Raw genomic sequence first — 27552 nt, 5'->3', positions numbered from 1 at the left:
ATTCAGCAAACATTCAAGGAATGATGTTTAGCCACATGTGTCAGGCACTCAAGTTCGGGACAGAAGAAAAAACATGTGGTAGCTCTTTGTTTACTGCCCTATAGCAGGCAAACAGGTAAGGAAATAGAAACTGAGTTTCCGAGTAAAGATAGGAGACTGAATACAAAGCTTTATCTTCTCTCCCCCAAGACCCCTTAAAATAATATTAAATCACAAAAAAGTTATCATCTCTCCACAATAAAGACAGAGAGAGTTCAACATTTTCTGGAAGATGGAAAATAGGTGGAAAAGGAGTACCAGGTGAAGGAGAGGAAAGGAGGGGCTACAAGGAAGGGGAAAACTTAGATGCCCACAGGCACTGGAAGGAGAACATCAGACATAACAGAGGGGGGCGTGCTATGTGGGTCTGCAAGGGGAGGAAGTAATTGCAACTACATACAGAAAGTCAGCCTCTCCCTTACTCCCTACACTGAATGCCTAGCATCAGGATACATACTCCCTCAACTTAGGCAAACAAACACATAAAAACAAAAAATGGGAATTATTGTTAAAGAAATTAAATGAACCGAATGGCAGATCAAGCAATACAGGAGGTTCAACATCTGATTACTAGGAGTCCCACAAAAAGCAAACAGATAAAATCGAGGAGAGAAAATTGTCAAAGAAACAATAGAAGCAAACTCCTGGAGTCAAAGAGTAACATCTCCATATTGAAAGAGCCTGCCACATTCCCAACGCAATCAATGCAAAGTGACTCAAATCTGGACTTGTCATCGTGAAACTCAAAACTGAAGGAGCTCCTAAAAGCTTCCAAAGAGGAAAGAGGAAAACAAAAACAGAAGGTCCGCAAGGAAACAAGAAACAGCCTGGCATCTCCTTCTCATCAGCGACCTTGGATGTCATTATTCCATTGAGACATGTTCTCAAGGTTCTGAGGGAAAAAGAATTTTAAACCTAAAGTCCTATTATCTCGACAAACTAATCGTCAAACATGAAGGTAGAATTATTTTTCGACTTGTAAGGACTGGGAAATAGTATCTCCCATGCATGTTTTCTCTGGAAGTTGCTTGAGAGTGCACCACATTTGAATGTAGGGCTATGCTAAGACAGGAAATGGTACATCCAGCCCTGGAGAGTGGCAGAGTCCATTCAGCAGGCCTGGGGTGTGGCTCAGGAGATTGGACTCGGAGAGGTCTTTTGAGGGGGAAAGTTGCCAACTCTATGGTATGATTGTATGGTATGGTATCTTTTTTAAAATAAAGATTTATTTATTAATTTGAGAGAGGGGGCACAAGTGCGAGGAGGGGCAGAGGGAGAGAATCTTCAAGCAGACTCCCCGCTAGTGCAGAGCCCGACATGGGGCTTGATCTCACAACCATGAGATCAAGACCTGAGCCAAAACCAAGAGTCCAACACTTAACCGACTGAGCCACCCAGGCACCCCTGGTATGATATCTTTTCTAATACATCAGTAGTTTAGTTGAAGCCCAGAAGTTTTGATAAGCAGTATTTTTTAACTGTTATTTAAACTATATTCTAATTTTTATTGTGATTTCTTCATTGGTTATTTAGATGGTATAGTTCTTTCGTTCTAAACATATGGAGACTTCCTGTAATCTTTCTGTTATTGATGTCTGGCTTAATTGCATTATGGTTAAAGATACTCAGTTTGATTTCTATCCTTTGGAATGTGTTGAGACTTGCTTTATGGCTCAGCATATGGTTAATTTTTGTAAGTGTTCTGAGTGTGCCTGAAAAGAATGTGTAATTTGCAGTTGCTGGGTGCAGTGTTCTAAATATGTCAATTAAGTTCAGTTTGTTAAACATGTTGTTCAAAGTTTCTACATCCTTACTGATTTCTGCCTGCTTGTTCTATCAATTTCTGAGAGAGGTATATTTAAATCTCCCCCTGTTTTTATAGATTTGTTTATTCTCTTAGTTCAGTTAGCCCTTCCTTCCTTCCCTCCTTCCTTCCCTCCTTCCTTCCTTCCTTCCTTCCTTCCTTCCTTCCTTCCATACTCTTTGTCCTCATGTACTCTATGCTGGGCCTCATGATAAGGGAGCAGATGCAAAGACATGGGGCACTCACAGTTTAGTGGGGGAGACCTTTACACGGAAGGGGCATCCTTGTCAGCATATAAGTTAGATCTGGGTTTGAGGTGTCTCCAGTGTAAACCCATCACTGTAATCAAATGTAGTAATAGGGTAAAAATAAAATGAGGAGGAGTGGAGAGGAACGGATGGTAATTCCACCTGAGGATATTAAGGAAAATTTCATGTGCAAAGTTTTGGTGTATAAAGGAGTATTTCCTTTTTTTCCCCCTCCAAGTTTTTATTTAAATTCCAGCTAGTTAATATACAGTGCAATATTGTATCAGGTGTAGAATTTAGTGATTCATCACTTCCATACAACACCCAGTGCTCATCACAACTGCCCTCCTTAATCCCCGTCACCTGTTTAACTCATCCCCCCCCCCCACCTCCCCCTTGGTAACCACCAGTGTGTTCTCTATAGTTGAGTATTTTCGAGTTACTTGGAAAACTCTCTTACATGTAGAAAACCTAATTTCCTGGGTGTGTTCTATAATTGAAGTCCTAAAACACACAGATGTCTTATAGAGATCACCTAAGTTGAACGAACACTGATTGGGCTCCACATGTTTGTCAGGCACTGTGCTAGGCACAGTCTGCTGCCCTGAGGAATTTGTGGTGTAATAAGTGAGACAAACCCTATCTCCTATGAGATAATTCCATGTACATATAACGGAAGGACTGGTGACAGGACATAGCTTTTGTTGTATTGAATTATTCTTTTTAGGGAAATATTGGTCCCCTGGACCAGAAAATTCCAGGCATCAAAAACCATTTACAAGGGAAGGCAGATAGCTTTGTTATGCGGAACACTACAAAATCCTGATGCTCACATGATGGGACTTTTTAATTTACTTTCAGAACATTTCCATTCATCTTTCCAGGCTTCTCATCCTTCTTAAGAGCAAAAAAAGAGAGAGAAAGAAAGAATCTCTTATTTTAAAATTAATTCCACTTAAATGGTTTAAGATGGATCTTTCAAAATAGAGGATCTGAGTTACAGGAAGACAAATGTGTACTTAGCTATGGGACACCATGTCTTTCCCTCAGTCAGAGGGGCTGATTCAGTTGGCCCAGCTTCAAGATCACAGTCAGAACCAGATCAAGAGGTGGAAGAGTAAGTCTCCAGTCCTAGCCCTGCCTCTTGCTAGATGTATGACCACAGGCAAGTCATCTGTGTGACCCTCCCTATCCACACCTGACATATTGCCTAATTAGAGGTAGATCCTCAGTGAATGTTGATCTAAGCATCTCCAAGTTTATTTTCTACCCCTGCAACATGGGACTAAGTGCTGCTGTCAGGATAAATTAAATGAGAGCACAGGACAAAACTCTGTAAATGGTAAAGGGCAATACAGATTTGAAACGGTTGACTTGAATCCATACCTGGTCATGTCAACTCTGAGTTGGTTTCCTCATCCCTAAGAGATTTCTGATGAAAATGAGTCTTGTTGTTGTCATTGGTTTTATGAACTTGGGTGAGGTTCATGGTATTTTTCGATAGGGGGGGTATTGAAGGAAATAGCATACTCTTTAGAGCCCTGATGAAATGAATGGAAAACAAACCATCTCCACCAGCAATCTTAGCAAGGACTAATGAAAACCAAGGGTCATCTCTGACTCAATGATCATATTTTCTCTCTGGTCCTAACCTGATTTTATTATTGAATGTTCTGGAGCCCTCCTCACTTATTTAAGTATTATGACCCTTTACTTATGGGCTTCAAGATATAATTATGGTCTTCTCCCCCTAATGCAATGAGAGGTTTTAACTGAATTAGCCCATCAACAGCCCCTGCTGAAGCCTGACAGATCTCTTTTTGGACGACATGCACTTGATAACAGTAATGCCGGGCCCTTTCCTTCCCCCACACTCACTTTCCTGTGCTGGGTGAGTGATAAGAAAGCCTTTATGACATCCGCAGACAGAATGGAATTAGTACCACTTAGGGGTCTGCCTTCTAGAGACCCATACTGGATCTAATAGTCCTGGGAAATTCTTTATATGGATGGAGCCACAGGAATCAGCCTTCTGAGTGGGTGGTGTAGGGGGTTTGATCTGGAGACAGGCAGGAGGGAGGGGGCTAAGCAGTATCTTCTTGAGGTTTCCCTAGGAGAGGTATGGAGGTGGGTGCTACACGATACAGTTTGCGGGGCTATAAGTCCTTTTGTGAAGGGAAGGTCCTAAAGAGGCCACCAATCAGAAGTCAGTTTCCTAATAGGGCTTGAAAAAAGCCAACCTTGGGCTAGGAGTGGTGGTGTTGCAATGCACTGGGTGGTGGGGCCACAGGTAGATTCTGGGGGTAGACATGGCAAAAGTGAGGGTTGGAGCTGGAGAGCCCTGGTGAGGAGGTGCTGCAAGGCAAACATTAAACAGCTGGAGGGTGGTGGAAGGGATGGTTGAATCTACCATATGGCCTTCTCCTTCCAAAATTCACCTTCCACAGATGCCAATGCTTTTGAAGCATTCATAGAAACAGAAGGAACCTGCATTCCAACCATCAAGGATACTGATGAAGTGTCCTTCTGTTGAATCAATGTAGTGATTCTTCTTTTCTTGGGTACATGCTCTCTTCCAGACTTTCTGCTAAAGTCTTGATAAGCATTATTGTGTTTTATAATTATTATAATCCTTTTGGGCTAATTACTGTTTACAGATAAGGAAATTGAGGCTCAGCATGGTTAAATAACCTGACCACTGTCACACAGCTCATTTCCACTTGACACAAAAGAAAAGGCCCATTATTCATTCCACAAATTCTCCTTGAGATACTTACTGTGTGCAAGACAGAAATTACCAAAAGCTCATCACCTGGTTTCTTTCAGACTTAGCTTCATTTCTTTCTAATTTGTTCAGCTAGCCTAAGGCTCCTAGACAAATAGGTATTAAATTTATTTTGAAAAGCCTCCAGGGGAGAAAGTTTCTTATGTTCTCTCGGCAACTGAAGTTTCCCAGAACTTCCAAGGATTTCTTAAGGCTAACCTAAGACCCTCTTGCTACAATTGAAGCCGATTCCATATGAGGAGATGGGGAGCAACTGGAGCCAAAGGGAAGTCTTTGAGAATAACCTGTCCTAGAAGGAGGGTAGACACAGTGAGATGGGGCCACAGGGTCAAAGAATATTAATGCTAACTGGGACCTTAGGGGCTAACAACTCTCATTTCCTACTTTACAGGAAAGAAAATTAACCTAGAGAGAATGAACGATTTCCCCAAATTACTGAGCTCTTTAGTGGCAGAGCTAGAACCAGAGTCTGAGGTTCCTCATTTCCAGGGAGGTAGGACATTGTGACAGAAAGCTGGAACTTTTTGAAGCAGGCAGGTCGCAGTTCACACCCTGGCTCTGCATTCCCTAGCTGTGGGACTAGGCAGGTTTTGCAGTCTTGCATACTTGGTGCCTTGGTTTTCTGATCTGTAAAATGGAGCTGATATCTACCTCATAGAGGTATTGTGGGGATTAGATGAGATAATATATGTGAGTCCCTGAGGTGAAGTAATCTGAGGTATAGTAGTAGGGGCTCAGTTCCTAGCCTTCCTTTCCCTACTCTGGACCCAGTCTTTTATCTGCTGTATTAGTTAATGTAATAAATTACACTGAATCTCAGTGGCTCGGGACAACAATATATCATTGATTACTGCTAACAGATACTGTCAGGCAGGAACTTGGCAGCCACTTCCCTGGGTGGCTCTGAGGCCTCATCAGTTTCCAGTCAGGTGTCAGCTGGGGCTGCATCATCTGAAGGCTTGACCGAGGCTGGGATATTCAACATGGAGTTTTCTCCACGGCTGTTGGTTGGTGGTCTCACTTCCGGACCACATGGCACTCTTCACTGGCTGCTCGAGTGTCCTACAACATGGTATCTGAGTGAGCAATCCAAGAGACCAAAGTGGAATCTGCGCCGTTATTTATCATCTAGCTTTGAAAAGCATACACTTCTATTGTGTTCTATTGGCCATGCAGGGCTAGTCCTGAGGGAGGGGGCCACACAAGGGCCCAAATCCTAGGAGGTGAGGACCACCTCACCTGGGCGGCTGGCTGGCACACTGTCTCATGGATGAGGTTCTATTTCTAGGTCCACATTGTGCCAAAGTGTCATGTCCCTGCTTATCTTCCTGTGTCCTGAGTGTTGAGTTGATACGATTCAATAATTACTCCTGGCTTCTTGGGGCAGACAGGGGCTGTGCCCCCCTTAGCGTCTCCTGGAGTTCTGAGAATGCTGTTTATAATTAGCCAAGCAGTAATCCCCACCGCTGAGCTAACTCCAAGGCTCATCTGCTTGCTTCTCTGGAGGTTTTTAAATAGACAGGGATGTGTTAATGACACAGTACATTATCTGTCTGTTACCGTTTTGGCAGGCAGCGTGGAAACGTGACTTTTTAAAGGAGGAGTTAATCAGTATTTAAAAAGCAGCTCCTGTGGCAGAGGCATGAAGCAGGTATCAAAAGGCTGCCTGGGAAGGCTGAGGTTTCAGAACCCTGGGCCCTGACATCATGCCCTTTGAGTGGCTAGTGTGCATGACCAGCTGGACTCATTACGACTGACATCTTCCCACTTCCTCTGCACTTTGAACACATTGAATCTGCTCCCCAACTCAGCATCATTCTCACAGAGGAAGCCTGTGAAGTGTGATTGCTGCTTTCTTGCTGATAACTCTCAAATCTATTTGCCCTGCCCCCTACCAAACCTATTTCCTGAGCTCCAGAACACCTGCTGCTCATTTTCATTTGAATGTTCCACAAGCATGTGGAAAACTGAACTCATAACTTCCTTCCCACCCAGACTCATGAGCCCTCCTGTTTTCTGCCTCAGTACATGGCACCACCATTCTCCCTGTTGCTCAAACCAGACACCCAAATGCTATGGTGCGTTGATCAAGATTCGGCCTGGGCTGATTCTCAGCTCTGCCGTTTATGAGCTGGGTGGCCTTGGGCAATAGGTTCCACTTGATATGTCTCAGTTTCTTCTTGAAAACTGGAGATAATAATAGAAACAATCCAGGAGAACTGGCGGCGGGGAGGGGGTAGTAAATGAGATAGTTCCTGCCTCGCATACAGCAAGAACTCAATAAGTGCTCTAAGAATCCTTAAGTTCTTTATTCCCTCTCCTAAATATTTCCCAAAATTGTCAACATCTTTCCATTCACCACCCCCAGCTGGGGTCACCATCATTGCTCAGCTGGACGAGAGCTTCCTGATGTGATCTCTGCCGTTAGAGAGTTATTTCAGTGGTACAAATGTGAGTGACATCATGTCCCTTTGTTCTTAGGATTCGGGGCAAATTCCTTCCGTGGACGGAAGGTTATGCAGGCTTTGCCTCTGCCTGCCTCCCCGGCCGCATCTCCCTTGCCTCTTACTGAGCTGCTTTCAGTCCCTCTGATGGACCCCACCATCTCTTACCTAGAGGCCTCACGCAGGTTTTTCCCTCTTCAAAGCAAAATTTCCCTGTCAAGCCCCTTCTCAGCATTCACTATGGATCTTATTGTTGAAAAAGAAAGGGAGAGGCAGGTAGAGGTGAATCAGATCAAGGTGTTTTATCTCTTCCTTTCAGAGTACTCCTAGGCCTTCAATAAACCCAAGGATGTAGGCGATGTTGGCCTCCCAGGTGTCAGCTGTCTGAAGAGCTGTGGATGGAGACTTTCCAGCCGGAGCTCGAGAGTCCCCAGGTGTGTCCCGTGACACTTCCAGTTGTACCCCATTGCCTGGCCCTCGGTCCCTTTCATCCTTTAATCCCAGTGACACATCACTCCGCTGGGAAACTGTTTGCAGACCTGGACTGGGCCAGCCTCTCTTCGCCTCCTTCCTCAGTGATGCTGGCTAATCTTCCCTGCCCTACTCCCTCCGTGGATTAGACTTTGTTGAAAGTACATGTCATAGGGCAGAGACCAGGCCCCCCTCTGCACCCTCGGTGCCTGTGGAGTGCTGGGTGCTTAACAAGGATGTGTTGGATTAACATATGAAGGATTGCTACAGTTTCAAGTATCTATATGCTCCGAGTATCCAAAGTGCCTCCAGAGCTTCCTCTTTGCTAATAGTTTACTCTTATTTTCAGAAGCGGGTGCATAAATCAGATTCTTAGCTTGAATATGTTTGGCACTTCTTTGAAAAAAAAAAAAAACCAAACAAACCAAAAAACGGAATTCCTGTTTTCACCCAACAAATATTTATTGAACATTTCATATGTACAAAGAGATGCTAGAGATGCAGAGGTGAATATGACATGGTCCCAGGCTTCCTATTATCATGGAGTTTCCAGTCTGGAGTTAAATAAGGTGTTGAAAAAAACATTTGTTGGGTGGATGAATAAATAATGAATATGGGTATTTAATTTAAAAAAGCAAAGCTTTTAGGGGTGTCTGGGTGGCTCGGTTGGTTAAGTGTCTGCCTTCAGCTCAGGTATGATCCTGGGGTCCTGGGATCAAGCCCCATGTCGGGCTCCCTGCTCATCAGGGAGTCTCCTTTTCCCTTTCCCTCTGCCCCTCCCTCCCGCTCGTTCTCTCTCTCTCAAATAAATAAATAAAATCTTTAAAAAAAGAAAAGCCTTTAAACTTTATAATTGCTTAGAATACCTGCATGTGTATGGCTACTGTGCAGTGGGAAACCTGTCTTTAAATTCATTTTATTTATTCATTCAAACTGTAGTTATTGAGCATCTATTATATATTTTTAAAATTATTTATTCGAGAAAGAGAGAGCGAGGGGAGGAGCAGAGGGACAAGCAGACTCTGCACTGAGCATGGAGCCCGACGTGGGGATCGATCTCAGGACTCTTGAGATCATGACCTGAGTGGAGACTAAGAATCAGACACTCAAACTATTGAGCCACCCAGCGCCCCTCATTATATTTTCAGTACATGAATATATGCTCATTTCTGAATGGGAGCCATTAACCCCACGCAAAATATTATGGGCCTTTCAAGACCAAATGAAATGTCAACACAGAAGAGCTATTTGCAATGCAGATGTGAAGTCACCAGCCTCTGTAATAAACTGGCTGATGAAACAAACCCCGAGAGCTTCTGGTGAGAAGATCAGGTTTAGCAGTTTTAATGAATTACAAAGGCAGTGAAAACTGCTTCTAATTTGTTTATCGTCCATGTCTGAGGTCAAGGCATCAATCTGTACTTAGGCAGGACTGCCAGACCGCTGGGCCTGTTTGTAAACAACACATCTGCCTACAGATCAGTGATTTTTTAACCTTTGTGGGGACACATTCCCTTTGGAGAATCTGCTGAAAGCAATGCACTCTCTCCCCAAGAAAATGTACGCCCAGAGTGCTTTGCATTCAGGTCTAGGGATGAGTCCCTGGGAGCCCAGAGTCAGGGTTGAAGTCTCTGGAGTCGAGTCACATGTCTGATTTCAAAAGTGGTTCCCCAAAGCTTGCTTTCAATCATTTGGAGATGGAACTTGTATGCATATGCGGGACTTTGGAAACAGATGGAATGCTTGGGGTGCGTTGGGGCATCTGTCTGCTGTGGTTCCTGGAGCCCACTAGGAACATCTCAGGACGGGGCAGCAGCTCGGGGCAGCAGCCCGGGACCCAGGCATTACAAAGGAAAACTTTCTCACTGTGTTCACTACATTGCAGGGGGATCTTCTCTGCTGGAGCACAGGGACCCAGAACTAAAACCCAGAGAGGCCTTTTCATGGGCTTGGAGGTGGATCCTGGTTGTCTGGTTAGGGCTGGCGATGAGCAGCACCTGGGTGGGAGTTGGGCCGGGGAGGCCAACAGCCATGGCCTCGCCGTCTGTTCTCTCGGTGGTCTCTCCTGTAACGGTCTTGCTCCTTACTCCGAGGGGAGGTGGGAGAACAGCATCCTCCCATCACTGTCAACAGATCTTTGTGTCTTTGTGAGTCACCACCCTTCTCTCCCGAGGAGCTGGGCACAGTTTCCTTGAGGGGCTGAGCTAGAGGCTCATAGAGGGAGGGGACGTTTCTCCATTCACCTGACTCCATGTCACCCCAGGTTCCTTCTCAGTGGCATTAGGGAGTTTGGGGATGCATTTCTCCAAGGTCCTGGTGGAGGAGGAGTGCCTCAGGAGGATGCGGTTCCATGTCAGCCCAGCCTGTTGGTTGCTGTGTCAGGCAAACCACCCAAGCCCGGGCTGGCCTGCCCCTCTTCCCGGACAGACCCGGCAGGCGGGCCGGGTGTGGGTCAGAGGTGCACAGACGTGTCAGTGTTTATTAAAAACCCTGATTGCTCCGTGCCTGTTTGGGTCTGAGCCCTCCTGATGTCCTGTTTCCGAAATCCCTAGGAGTTTTCAGGGCTGACATGGAATGCCTGGCAGCTTCGGTGACATGCTGCTCCTGGCCGGCACTCTGACACTTCACTCCAGGTGTGAGGACCTCGGGCCAGGGCTGGCGAGGAGCTGCTAACAGCTGGAGCTGCTGGGGTCATGGTCTGTGAGTGTGACCACCCGGGCCACGCTGCCCTGGGCTTCTAGCTCCCCGTTCACTCAGTTTGCTTCCCAGGGTTTGACAAAAACCCAGCTTTTCTACGACCAGTGTTGCATGAAACTGGCTGTTTGAAATATATTAGCAGCTGCTGTTATATCCAGCTGGCAGGGTGCCAGGGAAGGAAATTAAACTTTGCATCTCCCCAGCCCTCCCTCCCCACTTCCTACTAACCCATCGATTCTGTTCGGAGTGTGCCAAGACCATGGCACTTGGATTTCTCAGTGAGTTGAGATATTCATTTAGCCCCTGCCAACCCATTGTTGGGCTCTGAGGATTCTAAGGTTATTCCAGAGAAGGGTCCTCGCCTGCCCAGTATCTGACCCGAAGTGGGTATAGCCTGTGGGGAGACGGGGCGGGTGGTTGCCAACATCTCAGTTTGGCTTTTCAGTGATGAAGAGGAAATAACTTACAAAAGTCAGAAAAGACATATATGTCAACAGTTTAAGAAACCAGCATGTGAATAATAAATATGGTTCTATTTATTTTATGACAATAAACTGTAATCTTTCATTGAGAGAGAACATAACGAATGGACTGAGTGTCTTCTTACGGAGAAATTTACCGCCACCTGCCCAAGGAGCTCTGTGCCTCATCCCCCGCCATTTTACCCAGACTGCCTCTTGGCTCATGTCTAGGGCCAAGTAGGGACCACAGAAACGTGGAAAGCCTCTCCTGGCCACTGGGGAACTCACAGCCCACTAGCACAGTCTGTGATGAGCACCCATGGAAGAGAAAAGGCCTCTACAGTGAACGTGGCACACAGCTCACACCCAGTCCTTCATTCAGCGAACACTGAGCTCTTACCATGCCCCAGAATGCTGCTTACACTTGAGACTCAAAGCCTAAAAAGTATTTCTATCTTGGAGGAATTCACAATGAGTAGACAGGGAAAAATATGACTTTTGTAGAGAGAAGACAGGTTCAAGTCTTGGCTCTGGCAAGACACTTTCCCACTCTGAGCCCCTGTTTTCCTCTTCAACAAAATGGAGGAGGTTGAGGACCGCCTCAAACGGATGGTGAGGATGGTGGACATGAGAGAAGGCATGTGAAGAGGTTTTTTCAGGAAACAGTAAAGCAGTAATTAGGAGTTGTTCTGAGACACGTGAGTGAGTTGGGAGGGGTACACTAATTGGGGCCCCTTGGTGGTCCTCTCTCCACAAGACCTGACTGCTCCCCCTGCTGGTGGTCCTCGGGATCCTGCCCTCTCAGGACTCCCCACCTCTGCTTCTCTGTCTGCAGGACCGGCCTTTGGGGGGATGAGTCCTCCTATCTGTAGAGCTCACCCACCTTTCTTCCCTGCCAGGCATCTGGAACCCTAGGTTGCTACCAAGATGTGGTGTGATATATGCTGAAAGCTTTGCCCCTTATTTATTTGTTTATTATTTTTAAGTTTTCTTCTGGAAAATCTCAAACATATACAAAAGTAAAGAAAATAGTATAATGAACCCTATGTACTCAGTCCTCAAGGTCAACAGTTATCCATACATACCCAGTCTTTTTTCGTTCATAACCCCACCTATGCCTCTGGTCCCCTGGATTATTTTAAAGGAAAGCACTTTATACACACACACACACACACACACACAATCACAATCTCAATCACAATACCACTATCACACCTAAAAATTTAGATTTTTCCTTAATATTATCAAACATTTAGTTGGAGTTCATGTTTCCCCGACTGTCCCACAAATGTTTTTGTGGAGTAGATTTCTTCAAATCAGGATCCGAGTCAGACCTACACCATGTGCTGCTATTTGGCATGTGTGTGTGCTCCCCTAGTAGGGAAGGCAAAATGGCTTAGGCAGGAAAGGGAGAGTGATTTCAGGACCAACGTGCTCTGGTGCACGCAAGGTCCAGAGCACAAGTAGAGAAGTTGACTTTGGAGAGGCGTGGAGATACTTTCCCACCTGAACACAAGAGGAGGCAAGGGTGTGTGGTCTTAGAAGCTGGCGTAGGAAGGTGAGGTGATGCTTATCTGGTCGCTTCTATTTTCTCAATGAAGTACAAAGATCATAGGTGAATCGCTTTGGGCTGGGGAGAATCTGAGGACTACTCTAAGCAATCTTCTTCATTTGATAGGTAAGGAGAGCAAGACCCAGAGAAGAGATTTGCCTAAGTTTCCCTGGACAGTTAATAACCGGCTTAAGAGCAGAACCTAGATCTCCTGGTTCTGAGCCCCGCATTCTTTTTACTCCCTGTCAATCAACAGAACATGTCTCTGGTTTCCCTCTAGAGATGGTTGGCTGGACTCTGGTGAGCTACCAGGGAGGTGTGTGTCTAGGGATTGTTACTGATATTTCCACAGTGGCTTTGGTGAGTCTGGATATTGGGTTGCATGATTTATTTATTTGTTTATTTTAAAGATTTTATTTATTTGTTTGAGAGAGAGAGAGAGAGCAAGCATGAGCTGGGGGGAAGGGGAGAAGGACAGAGGGAGAGGGAGAAGCAGGCCCCCCGCTGAGCAGGGAACCTGATGTGGGGCTCGATCCCAGGGTCCCAGGATCATGACCTGAGCCGAAGGCAGATGCTTAACTGACTGAGCCACCCAGGCATCCCTGGGTTGCATGATTTAAATCCAAGAGTTTGGTCAAGGAGGAGACTCACAATTACAGAATTTCAGACTTAAAGAGGCACCTCTAGGTGCCCCCAAGATCCATGCTCATTGCTAAGATATCCCTCAGAGCACCTTACAATCGTCCAGTAAGTCATTGCTCAGCCACATTTTTTTTTTTTTTTTTTTTTTTTGAGAGAGAGAGAGAACACAGGGGAAGAGGGACAGAGGCAGAGGGAGAGAGAGAATCTTAAGCAGGCTCCGTGCCCAGCGCAGAGCCTGATGTGGGGCTCGATCTCACGACCCTGAGATCATGACCTGAGCCGAAAACAAGAGTCAGATGCTTAACTGACTGAGCCACCCAGGCGCCCCTCGGCCACTTTTGACCACACGCAGTGACAGGGCGCTCGCCACCTCTCAAGCAGTGTACCCTACTGTGAGACATCTCTAATGGCAAGAAAACATCAGGCTAATGTAGTGTTGAAATCTGCCTCTGTATAATTTCTACCCACTGAGTCTAATTCTGCCTCTGGAGCTGTACAGTGAGACTCATCTCTCTCCTTCTTGACAGCCTTTCAATTACTTGGAGCTTCCTCCCAGGTCCCCCTGCTGCGAAGTGACACTGCTTCTGAACCATGAGAAGCAGAGCTGTCCCCAGAACAGCAGCCTCACCCCAAAGCTTGGAGGACCAGATTCTCTTGATAGCTCAATTTTTGTTGCTTGTTCTGGTGGAGGCCAGGAAGTCAACTCTGCTGCTGATCCCATTTTCTTTTTCTTAAAAATGCGTTCTCTTTTCATTTCAGTGCCCTGGGACCCCAATCAAAGCTCTCTAGTATGCCCCACTTGTCTTGCCTTACTTGCCTTGCACGTACCCCAGGGACACTGCAGGTAGGACCTGCTTGCTCTTGCTTCCTCTGTTAGTGTCCCACAAGGAGGTCCAGGGCACCAAGCCTCAATGAGGAGGCTCCTCCACTGACTCACTGACAGATTACCAGTAGGAAGTCTTTGGCAGGGAAGGTGGGGATGCACCTCAATGCGGTGGACACAGAAGTAGAATCTTGTCTGGAATCCCTACACTTATCCCTCACTATTCAAATCCTTCCCACACATCAAGGTTCACCCTCGGACCTTCCTCCTCTGTGAAATCTTCCCAACCTGCTCTAACCTGTGCTAACTTCCTCTTTCTTGGGACTCTTCATCTTAACAGTGGTGACATATGGGTAGGAGCCATCTTTACGTGTGAGGAGGAATATTTTATAACAGGTATTATTTAGAGTTACAGCAATGATGATCATAAAAAGCAGACCTTCTTTTAGAACATCTATTGTTTGTAAATCCTTTGTGCACAACGCACCTCCCCATTGCTTGCACGGGGATGGGCGCCACTGCTTAACGGTAACTCGCGGCTTGCCATATGGTTTCTCTGATAGTTGCATGAGCCTTAGTTTTCTCCCCCACCCCAGGCATAAGCCGCTGATGGTTGGGATGAGTCTTACTAATCTTTAGCCAGCCCTTCTGAACCTGGTTGTACTCATGGCTTAAGAAGTAACATTCCCGATTTCGCGAGTGAATAATTGGAGTGGTTCCCCATTCCCAACATCCACAGCAGTGCATTGTGGTTCTAATCTCCCTTGGAATCATCCCTCCTGACCGGCCTCAAGGAGGAGAGAGACCGGAGTGAGTGGGTATTCGTGTGTGTGTGAAGGAAGAGGGAAGCATGAGGGGAGAACCCTGTATGCCCACCACCCTGGCTGTGGGAGAAGGCCGAACTGGAATGCTCCCTGGCTCACTGGTCTGCACCTACCCAGAATCCTCTACTCTAATCAGGGGCAGGCATCCTACTTCTGCTCCTCTTCTCTCATCCTTCCCCCTCCCCACTCCTACCTTCCTTTTGTAATTTCTCTGATGGGATTTCAAAGACTGGAGCATCCCTTTCCTGACCTCAGCAGTCTGTATGATTTCATTTTGATTTTGCTTTGGCTGAGCCCTTGACCTATTGTAATTATTTTCCCAAAGTGCCTGCAGTCCCCAGTGCACACAGCTAATTATCTGCAGAGCATGCACAAAGTGATCTCTCAGCTTCTGATGGATCTGGGGCTCTGCAGCCCTCGCCTGTTGGTTAAGTACTGGGAGCTCTGGCTGGACAGTTTTGAACTTCCCATTCAGGGTTTTGGCATGTGGGAGGTTCAGTATTCAGTAAGGGCCCCATTCCTTCCAGAGTCTGGTTATCAATGAGTAACACCCAATAATCAAGAGTACGCTTTTCCTGGATATTCATTCTGATCACATGATGGCTAGCCTGCTTTCCGGGAGTGAGACCACCATGGGAAATCATTTCATTCAATTACTTATTCAATTCATTCCTTCATCTATTCAACATCTTTTGAGACCCTACTACATGGTAGACATTGTGCCAGGTGCTATGTATCTGATGAATGAATAAGACATGGCCTTTGCTTTCAAGAAGCTTGATCTAGTCAGGGAAATGACAGTCTTACATGCTCTCAGGGAGGCACACATCAAAAGGCCACAGGAGTTTACCTGACAGGAGGGAAAGCACTTTTAAATGAGGGGACAGGGAGGTCTTCTGGGGAAAGGATATGGTTAAGCTGGACTTAGAAGATGGGTTTAATTTGGCTGCTGGGAGGCAGAAAGTAGAAGAAGCCCATTGTGTGGTTGAGTCTGTAGGACTTTCTCCTGAAGGCCTGTTGGGGGACCCCAGCCTCCTCGAGGCCAGTGGCAAAGTCTCTACAGAAACCTTGCTAGCCCCCGTCCTCACTCCCTCCCAACCGGAGCAGTGATCCTCTGGAGACTGACGCTCAAGGTCACTTTCGTGAAGTGTCATAGGCTTATGGCTCCACAGTCTTCTTTCTGGCCCATCTCACAGAGGCTGAGGAATTTCCCCACTTCCAACTTCTGCCACCTCCTTGCTCCCCACCGTGCCCTCTCCAGGGTCTGGATGAATCACTCTAAGTGTCAAAGATGCTGCCATGACAGACTAAAGACGTGAGAACACCTGCTGTGTTCCCAGACCCCCCCACTCCCGGATGCTTCCTCACCTTTGTTCCTTTGCTTAAGCTGATCTTCCCTCCTTCTCCCTCCTCCCAGGGCTGACTCCTTAACGTCCTTCTAGACTCAGCTCCAGTGCTGCCTCTCCCTGGGGACCCCTTCCCCCCAACCCGGGATGTGTTATGTGTCTCTCTTGGCGTTCCCAGCAATGTCACCATTGCCCGGAACTGTCTGTATTTGACCCTATGGACTGTTGGTTCTTTGCGGTCAGGAACTCTGTGTTTTTCCATCACCAGGGCATACATAGTAAGTACTTAATTGGTGTTTGTTGGATCAAGAAATGCAGGCAGGGTGCTCTATAAAGCAGATGCCTCTGCAATGAATGTGGATTGAAGAAAAGGACTTTGCACATTTTTCTTAAAGCTGTCATGATATTTAAATTATGTCACTGCTGTGGCTACATTCTGGCAAGCCAAGAAGACCAGGAACCAGGCTCAGAAGTGGGAAAAGCTCATGGGATGCGTCGGGAGGTGGTGGTCTACATGGCCTATAGACCTGGCTGCTGGGAGACCTTCTGGGGGAGACTCTTACCCAGATGCATGGCCTCAATAGTCTTCAGGGGTCAGTTGTTCTCCAAGTGGAGTCCCCAGACTCCATTAGTATCGCCTGGCAACTGCAGATTCTCAGACCTACCCTAGAGCTACTGGATCAGAAACTCTGGGGCTGGGGCTCAGCCATCTGTGTTTCAACAAGTTGTCTAGGTGACTGAGACGTGCTGAAGTCTGAAAACCTCTGGCCCAGCTCAGCGCTCCTTAAACTGCACTCTGTATAAAAATCACTTGGGGGAATTTATTTAGAATGGAGATCCCTAGACCCCATTGCAAAAGCTGTGATGCAGAAAGTCAGAGAAACCTGGGCATGTGATCTCTGGGAGATTCAGGATCCAGCTCCAGATCATATGTTCAGTTCATCCACGGGGCAAGAGATGATCGCTGAGGTCCCCGTCACAGCGACTGGCCTCTGGTTCTGGTTGGTGAGGAGCTGCTGGTACAGTGAGTGGCAGAAGGTGGGTCTGGGGGGGTGGTGGTGCTCTGCCAGCCTTCCAGTTGGCTGGGAGAGGCCCTTAGGGGGAAACCATGATGACTGTCCTGTGGGACAGGACCTGGAAAGGAAAGCAGCCCGGAGCCTGAAGTGGGACAGTCTTTCCCCAAAATAGCCTAGAGTGGGACTAGGGGGAGGGCGTAGCACTTCTGCCCCTTTAAACACCCTTGTAATTTGCATTTAAAAATAGAAAGAAGCTCATGAATAATTTGTGAGTCATGAGCAAGCCCCTTCAAAATACAGTCATGAATAAAATATCCCACTTTGCCTCCTCTAATGACACCGGCCTTTGATGTTTTATTGATGGCTTGCCTGCCCCGAGTGCTGCCAGGCTCTGGGATTAATTCATGCACTTGGGCCTTCGACCCTCCCAGGTTGGTGGGTTTGCCCTTGCTTGCTGGCTGGCTTGCTTACACATAAATACACCACCCTGTTTTAGACGGTTGGAAAGGGCTGCCTCAGATCCCTTTGGAGCAAGAAGCATAATTACAGGACTGTGAGAACCCCTGCCCTGGCCTCGGAGAGGGTAAGACCTAAATCACCAGAAGCCATTGTTCGTAGCAAGGTGAGCATTTGGAGCAGGTGCAAGTGTGTCTCCCGTTTTATTGCTTCCTAGGAAGCCAGGCATGGAAAGCAGACATTAAGGAACTATAAATAATAATCCCCTAAAGCCTGCACGAAGAGGTGCCCTGGAGGCATGTGCCCCATCTAAACAGAGGCTCTGCCTTCCCCGGGGTGGGGTGGGGTGTGTGTGTGTGTGAAACAAAGGTGGAAGCCCCAGTGAAGGAGCTGGAGGCGGGGCTTGGCTTTGCATCCTACCTAGGGAGTCTAGGCACCTGCCAGGGACCCTCTCTCCAGGCAAATCCAAAGGACTGTCTTGCAAGTCCAAAGGACTGTCTTGGATATGTTGCTGTCTACTCAGGCATAGGAAAAAGTGGGGGAGGGTGGAGGAGGGCAACTTCATGGCCTTTTAAAGTAAAAATAAACAAACCAACCTTATAACGAGAAAAAATTGCATGGATGAAGAGGATGCTGGTAGTGAAGTTCCAGGCACTGAATGTCCTGACCGAGGGGAGACCCCAGCTTCCCCGAGGATGACCTGGATGGGCTGGGAATTCACCCTGGGAGAACAGGGAGCTGAGGTGCTTTGGGTCTGTCCTGGGACAGAGTGATTGTTGGAGGGTGGGACAGTTTTGGGGTGGGAATGTGGAGACCCTACCAATGTCTTTGACTTAGGTCTTGGGCCACGTCCCAAGTTTGCTGAGAGAGATCGCCGGAAGAGTGGAGAGAGTTGTAATAGGTAGGGACAGAGCCCTTCAGAACCTCAGCCCTGTCAGCGTGGACAACTGTGGTCATCCAACTAGGGATCCAAGTCTGGTGGTGATGAGAAGAGCCAAGGGACAATGGGGACATGGCAGAAGCAGTTGAAGGCATTCAGGCCAGGGAGTGGGAGTGCCTCTACAGCTGGAGACCACGGTGGTCAACGAGGAGACAGCATGAGCTCCCTTGGATCCAGCTGCTCTCTCCTACCCCTTCTCCCCCATTCTGTGACTGACCATGGAGTCCTGGGCTAGAGTCCCCAGGCTAGTCTCCCATGGACAGTAGGACACTGGTTCCCATCAAGATGCAGAAAGAGGGGCATCTGGGTGGCTCAGTTAGTTAAGTGTCTGACTCTTGATTTCAGCTCAGGTCACGATCTCAGGGTCATGGGATCAAGCCCCACATTGAGCTCCATACTGGGCGTGGAGCCTGCTTGAGATTCTCTCTCTCCCTCCCTCCCTCTGCCCCTCCCCCCATGCATGCATGTGTGTGCGTGCATGTGTTCTCTCTCTCGCTCTCAGAAAAAAAAAAAAAAGAAAGAAAAAAGATGCAGAAAGGGGTCATGGAGTGGAGGCAGACTGAAGCAATGAGGCAGCACAAGGCTTGGTGGAAAGAAGAGACCAGGGCAGACAAGGTTCATGACACCTGCACCCCCCCAGTGAGTCAAGGCAGGGAGGTGGTCTGGATCAAGTGCGTTCTATCCTGGTGGGGGGGTCGGGTGAGCAACACTAGTACTAGACATTTGTTGCTATCTGCCAGCAAATTGTCATAAAAATATAAAAAATCCCCTAGGATTATGATGTAAATGGCACCCCCAGAGCTGTGTAGTATAGAGTATACAGCAGGCCCAGGGGAGTTGGGGAGGGGGCTTGTCACTTCTGCTGCAGGCTGCCCTTCCAGGGGCAAGTGTATTTGAATAGGATCAAAGCCTCATGCAAAAGGAAATCATGGCATTGCCCACGGGGGGTAGAGACTAGGTATTTTTAGGGGGTCTCTTAGTCTGTTTGGGTTGCTCTAACAAATTACTACAGGCTGGGTGGCTTATAAACAATAGTATTTATTTCTCATAGGTGGCTAGAAAGTCCCAGATCAGGGTGCTGGCAGACTCGGTGTCTGATGAGGGCTGATTCCTGCTTTATAGACAGCCATCTTGCTGTGGCCTCCCATCGTGGAAAGGACCAAGGAGCTCTGGGGGCCCCTTTCATAAGAGGACAGATCCTGCTCATGAAGCTCCACCCTCATGACCTAATTACCTCCCAAAGGCCCTAGCTCTTTTTCTTTTTTTAAGATTTATTTATTTATTTTAGAGAGAGAGCACAAGTGGGAGGGGCAGAGGGAGAGGGAGAAGGAGAGAGAATCTCAAGCAGACTCCCTGCTGAGCACAGAGCTCAATGTGGGGTTTGATCTCATGACCCTGAGATCACGATCTGAGCCAAAACCAAGAGTCGGATGCTTAACCAACTATGCACCCAGGTGCCCTGGCCCTACCTCTTAACACCATCACTTTGGGAGTTAGGATTTCAACATATGAATTTTGGGAGGACATAGACATTCCATCTATAGAGCATGGAGTGGGGGTGTGTGTATGCTAACAGTGGGGTTCCCTGAGGCCCCTAAAGAAGACCGTGAGTGTCACTAGGTGCCACCCACACAAGAATACAGCTGGGGGGATAGAGGTCTTTACTGGTAATCCAGTTCATTCATGCTGCTCATTGGACCAAGGGTCAATGCCAGTCTCTGAGTCTCAGTGTAGAACCAACATTCTGGTGTGAGAGTGTTGATTTCAAAGTGGGTATAGAACTCTGTGTGTGTATGTGTGTGTATGTGTGTGTGTGTGTGAGAGAGAGAGAGAGAGAGAGAAGGAGAGAGAGAAAGAGGAATTGTGGTTGTAGCCTTGAATTAAGAGACACTTGAGCACCAAGGAGCTCATAGGAGGTGAGAATAGCTAATTGCTGTCTTGTCCACACAGTCTGGGAGACAACCCTGAGCTCGTTATTGCTGAGACTTAGGAGAGGCAAACACCCCAGAAAAGGCAAGTGGGGAAAGAAAAAAATGTTTCCAGGCCAGAGGAGGGAGGAGATGGTCCATTTCCTCATCATGCCTCTCAGCCAGTGTTCAACAGAACACCCTTCCTCCGGAGCTTTCTCCGCCATCCTTCAGGACGGGTGCAGCAGGCAAGAAGGTGGCCCAGCCCACCCTGCAGTCAGGTGGCTGTGAGTCCGGGGTGCGTTGCTCAGTGCCAGTGAGCCTCAGCTTCCTCGCCTGTAAAGTGGTCATTCCGTTACCTGGCGGGGTTGTCGTGAAGGCGAAATAAGGGGTGTCTCAGCACTCGGCACCTGGTGAGTCCACTAAGTGTATTTTTCAATGCTTCTTGAAAAGGAAATACATAGCGATTGGATGAATATCAATGTAAAAGGTGGGAAAGTCTCTCTATATTAAATATGATGGATTAAAAACTTTTTGAAAAGCTATTACACATACATGGAAACAAAATAGGGCAAAAGGATATGTTGCAAAAAATAGGTTCCCCTCTTTCCCTCTTCCTAGTTCCCAGGTGCCTTCTCCCAAGAGATGATCAGGTTTCACCCTCTTGTCGAGAGGGCTGTGTTCCAGAGTCCCCTGACTTCCCCCTTGTGCTTAAATCATCTCAACCTCCAAGATTTTCTATGTAGCTTCACTTGCCTGGGAGCCAGCTTTGCAGAAAACAGGATTTGAAATGTCTAACACATAAATAAGCGTTCTGCACATTTGTTCTACAAAGGATTTGTTTTCTCACACCCTGGTGCCCTAGACCAACACATCTGCCGCGCTGGCACGGCGAATGGCCACTGGCGTGTTTCTGTGTGATGGCCAAGAGGCGGGAGCCAGCGCACGAGGTGTGGACAAACGCCCCTGGGGTGGTGGGTGGAGGGGGCCGGGAGGGAGGGGGCTGTGGCTGCACCCTGGCCGCTGCCCCTTCTCATTGTGTTGTGACCCGCCCTGGGAACTGGCTCCTTCAAAGCAGCCTGTTGTGATGGGGACATTTGTGGGTAAACCCTGGGCTTTTGAAGCAGCAACTACCACGGCTAAAGTCTCACTTTGGCAAAAAGATAGGCAAGCAAAGCCAGCAAAAATGACCTCTTTCCCTCTGGGCCCCTAAAAATGGCATCGATGTAGATTCCTGCTTGGGTTTATGCTCAGGCACTTAGCACCAGTCCTGGGACCCCTCCATCCCCCCCTCCCACAGCCCCCTCCCCACCAGGGAAGGGCCATGCCCTGTGACTCCTGCTGGGTCCTCACGAAGACTGGGAGCCAAGACTGGGAGCCGGGCTGTGTTCCGTGGATTCCAGCTCTGGGAGACTCTGGCCCACCCCAAGGATCTCCAGTCCCAGGCCAATGGCAGATGGGACATGCAGGCCCGTGTGCTAGCTCACCAGCTCACCAGCTCGCAGATGCAGTGGGAGAGTCCGAAAAGGAACGGTTTTGCTCCAGTGTAGATGCTTCCTCCGTGAGGCTGCAGTAACTGCCCTCAGAGCACTCGGTTCTAAGGAAGGCAATGATCCTAGAATCTCCTATTCATTCACCCAGTGACCCTCTCTTCTGAGGTCCTGGAATTATGGTATTGCTCCTGACCTCAAGAAACTCACAATAAGCGAACTGCCGAGCAGCCGAGGTGAGTACAGAAGTGCGTACCGGCAGCCGGAACGACTGAGCCCTGCAGCAGGAGTGGGGGCAAGGGGGAATGGGCCTTCACACAGGGGCAGCTCATGCCCCATTGCCAAGAGACTAGCAGGACCTGTTCACAGTCCATGGTCTTGCCGCAACCCCACGTGTCCTATACCTGCTTCTTATTTCCTTCCTTCCTTTGCCCAGCACGAACTCACCTCCATCAAAGACCCAGGAACTACTGAAGAATTTTCATGGGGAAATTGGCTACCCAGCCAGGACATCCTCCCCTCTGATGGAAGACCAGTGGGCAGGGCCAGTTCAGATGCAGTAAGGCACTCAGATGAGTTCCTGGCAAGCTGGGTCTCAAAGACAAGGCTCATTCCACTCTAACCCCACTGGGCTTCTGTAGTTCCTCAATCATGTTGTAGTTCCTGTTCACTCCGGCCTCAGGGCCTTTGCACTGCCGGTTTCCTCTTCCTGATAAGCTCCTTCTCTAGGTATCCACCTGACACCCACTTCTTTCAAGTCTATGTTTAAATGCTACCTTCTCCTGAACCTTTCCTGACCCTCCTGTTTGAAACCCATCAATCTATATTTTCATTTCCTGCTATATTCTCCTCCAGAGCACTTATCACTAACTTAGCCTCTATTTTGGTTACTGATTTTACTATCTATCACTCTGCAGCCTCCAACTAGAATGTAAGCAGAGGTTTGCCTGCCTTGTTCACCACTGGGTCTCCCACCCCTAAAACAGTGCCTGGCACCAAGCAGGTGTGCCCGACATGTTTGTTGAGTAAATAATGAAGGAATGGGTATTTCTGGGGGCTGAATAATTGGACTGAAGGGAGGCTCATCTTGCACCTCTGCTGAGGGGTGCTGCCTGGCTCTTCCCTGGTTGTGGGCCACAGGAGAAATCACTGGGAAACTCCGCTGCTTGGTTTCCAAGCCCCTGCTCCCTGGACTCTGGGACCCCTGTCCTCTTTCATAGCAGATTCACGTCCCCCTACCAGACTCCAGTCACAGGCTTCCTCGTGGGCTCATCTGGGGGCTTGGTACTCAAGAGGCAGTGTCCTGCTCCTCTTCCTATCCCCCACATAGTAGGTACTCCTAGGAGGTTTGTTCAACTGAATGGGCCCCCCACTCCCTGTTCTCTGAGGGGCCGCCTCATCACATGCAGTAGTTCCCTAGCATGACTTGGCAACAGAGGTGTTCAACAGGGATATAAGAATGTCCTTGTTCACAGCCTCTGGTTTCTGCCTCTGTGAACTCACCAGCAGGGAGATCTCTCCCTAGAGGGGAGGAGGCAGTGCAGAGTTGGGGTCCCTAGTCGGCTTTGGTGCTGTTTCTTCCAGTGCTTTGGGCGATGGCCTCCCTGCCCCTGGGATCCCAGGCTGTGTGGTTACTGAGCGACTCAGCGCCCCAGACCCACCACCCCCAACTTCTATTTCCTACTAAGGGGCACTGCTCCTCCTGGGGTGGGGGAAGCTCTCTTAAAGACATGGGATTTGGGGGGCGGTCCTTATAACCATCAATTTAATACACTGGAATTCAGAAGAAATAGCCTAAGTCAACTCAGAAATGCTCAGGGACAAACTCTCCAGCCTGCAGTGTTTGCTGCTGCCTTGTGGACCCCTCTGTTTGGGGTGGGAGAGGCATGTTAGGAAGGAAAGAACAGCTCCCCACCAAAGACCATTTTTCACTCTCTCAGAATCTTAACAGAAGATCCCTACAGCTTCGGTTGGAGCCCATTTCTCTCTGTCTTTCCTCAGTGATAGGAAAATAATTGGTTCCCATCATCTTCAGTGTAGATGCTCTCACTAGAGTGAACAATTGCTACACCTCAGACGGCGCTGCTGGGTGGAGACACAGACACGTTCCTGAACTTTGCGGATAGATTCTATTTAAACTATTTTGTGTCTTTGTCAGGCTATGCACATGAAGTTTTAGTTTGGAAACTATGACCATCGTGGTTCTAGCTTCTCCCACATGCTTCTTGCTTATTCCAGGATTTGTTTCATTTTCTGTCTTGGTTCATTCTCTATCCTTCCCTATGAAAATGAGGCTTGCCCACTTCCTTCATGTTGACCCTGGGCTTATCAAGTATCTTTGTGTTTTGGGTGGTTTTGTCCCACTTCCCTTGGCATCTTGACGGTGAGGAACTGCAGAAGCAGGGAAGGGACACTTCTGCACACCCTCCAAGCTGGGAGGATGGCTGAAGAGGCTACTTACTGTCTTCCCTTGTTGTTCTAAAGTCTCTCACCCTGACCGTGGGGAGAGGAGAGCAGGCAACCTCTGGCAGCTCTACGAACCATTTCGGAAAAGAGAGTATGCCTCTTGTCTTAGTCAGTTGGGATCGCTATGAGAACACCATAAATTGGATTGCTTGACCAACAGACATTTCCTTCTCACAGTTCTGGAGGCTGGAAGTCCAAGATCAGGGTGGCCACATGGTGTGGTTCTAGTGAGGGAGCTCTTCCTGGTTTCCTCACTTGGGGGAGAAAGAGAGCGAACAAGCGAGAGCAAGAGAGCACAAGTGAGTGAGCTGGGGTCTTTTCATCCCTTTATAAGGGCACCACGCCCACCATGGAGGCTCCTTCCCCATGACCTCATCCAAACCTGATCACCTCTCCAAGACTAAAATACCCCCCAAACCTAACTACCTCCCAGTCTCCAAATACCATCACTGTGGGTGATATGCTTTCAACATAGGCATTTTGGGGGACACGCTCAGTGCATAGCAACTTCCTGCCTATAGTTTTTATCTTCTAAGCTTTCCCAGAAGCTGAATTCAGTCTTACTTACTAGGTTAGACTGATGGGCTCAGGACCAGCTGCCTTTCAGACCAGCATGACACTTCTTTCTGCTCCATGGTGAGCATCCTCCAATGGCTGAGATAACAAAGGGAAGCCAGAGGCCTGGGATGGGACAATAAATCCAACTGCTTGTTTGTTGCCACACCCACACCCCTGGGATCCGTCACACGAATGTCCTTTTCTCCACACAGAGGGCTCAGAAGCTCCTGGCAAGGACCATGTCCCAGTGCTTCTTCAGCACATTTCATGTAGTTACATGCATGCTTTCGTAGAGTACCTGCAAGTGGACTTGCTCTGAATCCAGTTGGAATCAGATAATTAGTTTACAGACAGAAAATATATACTGTTTTAATTTTTCCAACTTGAGTAAGGATTGCTTTGGGAGTTGTGTGCAGCATGCTGTAAAAATAACTCCTTTTAATTATATTTATTTACTTAATGAATCACACCGAGAGTAGGTAAGTGGAGTGTTGAGGCAGCCCGCAGAGTTGCCCAAAAGTGTCATTTGTCCCATGCCTTCTGATTTATAATGTAATTTCACATCCAGTCTTATCTTCTGTTTGCAGGGAACTTTTCTAGGTTGCGTACACCTAGTAAGAGGCAATGCTGGGTCTCAGTTTTGAATCTTTGGGCTTCATGTCTTGTGCTCTTTCCACGTTCATTGGGGACATCATACAAGGGAGTCAGGAGAGCCTGACTCTTAGTAGCCATGTGGCCCTCGGGGGCCACTTCACCTTGCTCAGCAGCAGTCAGTGAAGGCTCCACAAGTTGCCCGAGATAGGAGGTGATCAACCTGAGACTGCCTTGGAGAGTGTGAAGTGATCCTTCCGTGGCCCAGGGCACCTCCTGATGCATAGGTTAAATGGGAGAGGGCATGATTACTATTGTTCTTATTAGTAAATGCAATTGGCAGCTGCTTCTTGGCATATGGCCCAGATAGAAAAGAACCTGGAAGCTGATCTTCCTGAACTCTTGATCCCCCTTCTCTGTTCTTGTCCCCTCCCATTGAACCTCTCACCACATAACATACAATTTCCTTATTCATTATGTCTATCGCCTATCTCTCCCTCCACTAGAATGGCAGTTCCAGGAGGGATGGATTTTTTGTCTGTGTGATCCTGAGGACTGCTCAGCATCTAGAATAGTGTCTGGTACATGCTGGTCACTTAATAAGTATTTGTTGAAATAAATAAATCTCTTGCTCTGCAGATCACTCCAGTGGTCTCCTTACTTATGCAAACAGGGGCTTCAGGGAAGGGGCAAGGCAGAAGTGGATCAGCTTGCCTAGGAGACCTGGGCCTTTCTGTAAGTCAGGGAAGGAGACCCAATTCCCTTTCCTAGGTTTGAAGTTGGGACACCCGTGGGGATCTCCAAGGGACCCATACTTGGGCTCAGAGCAGGAAGAGTGCTAAGGTCACTGACTTGGGTGGGCGGACAGGGCTTTAGGTTGTTGAACTGGGTGTAACATAGAGGCTTAGAAAGTTGTGAGGAAGGTGGTTTCAGCACAACATGAGATGGATTTTAGAAGGGCCTCCAGTTCCCAGCACCCTTGGCATCGTTTCTCTTTGAGAACAGTGACTGAGCAGAGTATGGTGTCCAAAGCCGTACCAAGGTGATAACTTTTGCCCTGGGCATCCCAGCAACAGTGAACTGCTATCTTCCCTCAGCTGGTGGGAAGGGAAGGCAGCAATGGATGAACATGACCATGTTCTTTCTGTTTGGTGTTTCGGCTCTCTTTGGGATGAGTTCAGGATACAGGGTTACTGAGAAATTGGGGGTGGGTGGGTTGAGGAGCCTCAAGAAGGGATTACTGAACTCTCTGCTAACAGGGCCTAAGAAAGTTCAGGTAATTAATTTGAAAAATAAAACAAATGTGATCATATTTGTGCCATAAGTTGATTAGGCAGGTTGTACCATTTCTTCACATAGGTAGCAATAAATATATAGTTTTTGTTTGAATATTCTTTGTTCCCCCAAATTTCTTCTTTAAGTGTGTGTGTGTGTGTGTGTGTGTGTGTGTGTATTTTAAATCAAATATATCATTGTTTCCTTTTCTAAACCATTATGGAGTTTAACATAGAATTTTACAGTTTCTTTTAGCGAGAAAGAAATACCACTTATTTTCAAGTTTGCCTCAACTGTCACTATGTTCCCAACCTTCATTTATACATTTGAGCTTTATACATGTACACACACACACACACACACACACACACTCGGTGTGTTCAGCCATCACCAGGGCAGTGTTTATTTCTTTTTTTTTTTTAAGATTTTATTTATTTATTTGAGAGAGAGAGAATGAGAGAGAGCACATGAGAGGGGGGAGGGTCAGAGGGAGAAGCAGACTCCCTGCCGAGCAGGGAGCCCGATGCGGGACTCGATCCAGGGACTCCAGGATCATGACCTGAGCCGAAGGCAGTCGCTTAACCAACTGAGCCACCCAGGTGCCCGGCAGTGTTTATTTCTTAAAATAAATTAATTAGGAAAAAGTGCCAATTGCCCTTTCACACAGGATATACTTCAGATTATGCTTTTTACTGGAGAAGATGTAGGAATCCCGTT

The sequence above is a fragment of the Halichoerus grypus genome, chromosome 7 (genome assembly GCF_964656455.1).
Source record: "Halichoerus grypus chromosome 7, mHalGry1.hap1.1, whole genome shotgun sequence".
In the NCBI taxonomy this organism is placed as follows: Eukaryota; Metazoa; Chordata; class Mammalia; order Carnivora; family Phocidae; genus Halichoerus; species Halichoerus grypus.
Note: the sequence above shows the minus strand (reverse complement) of the source record.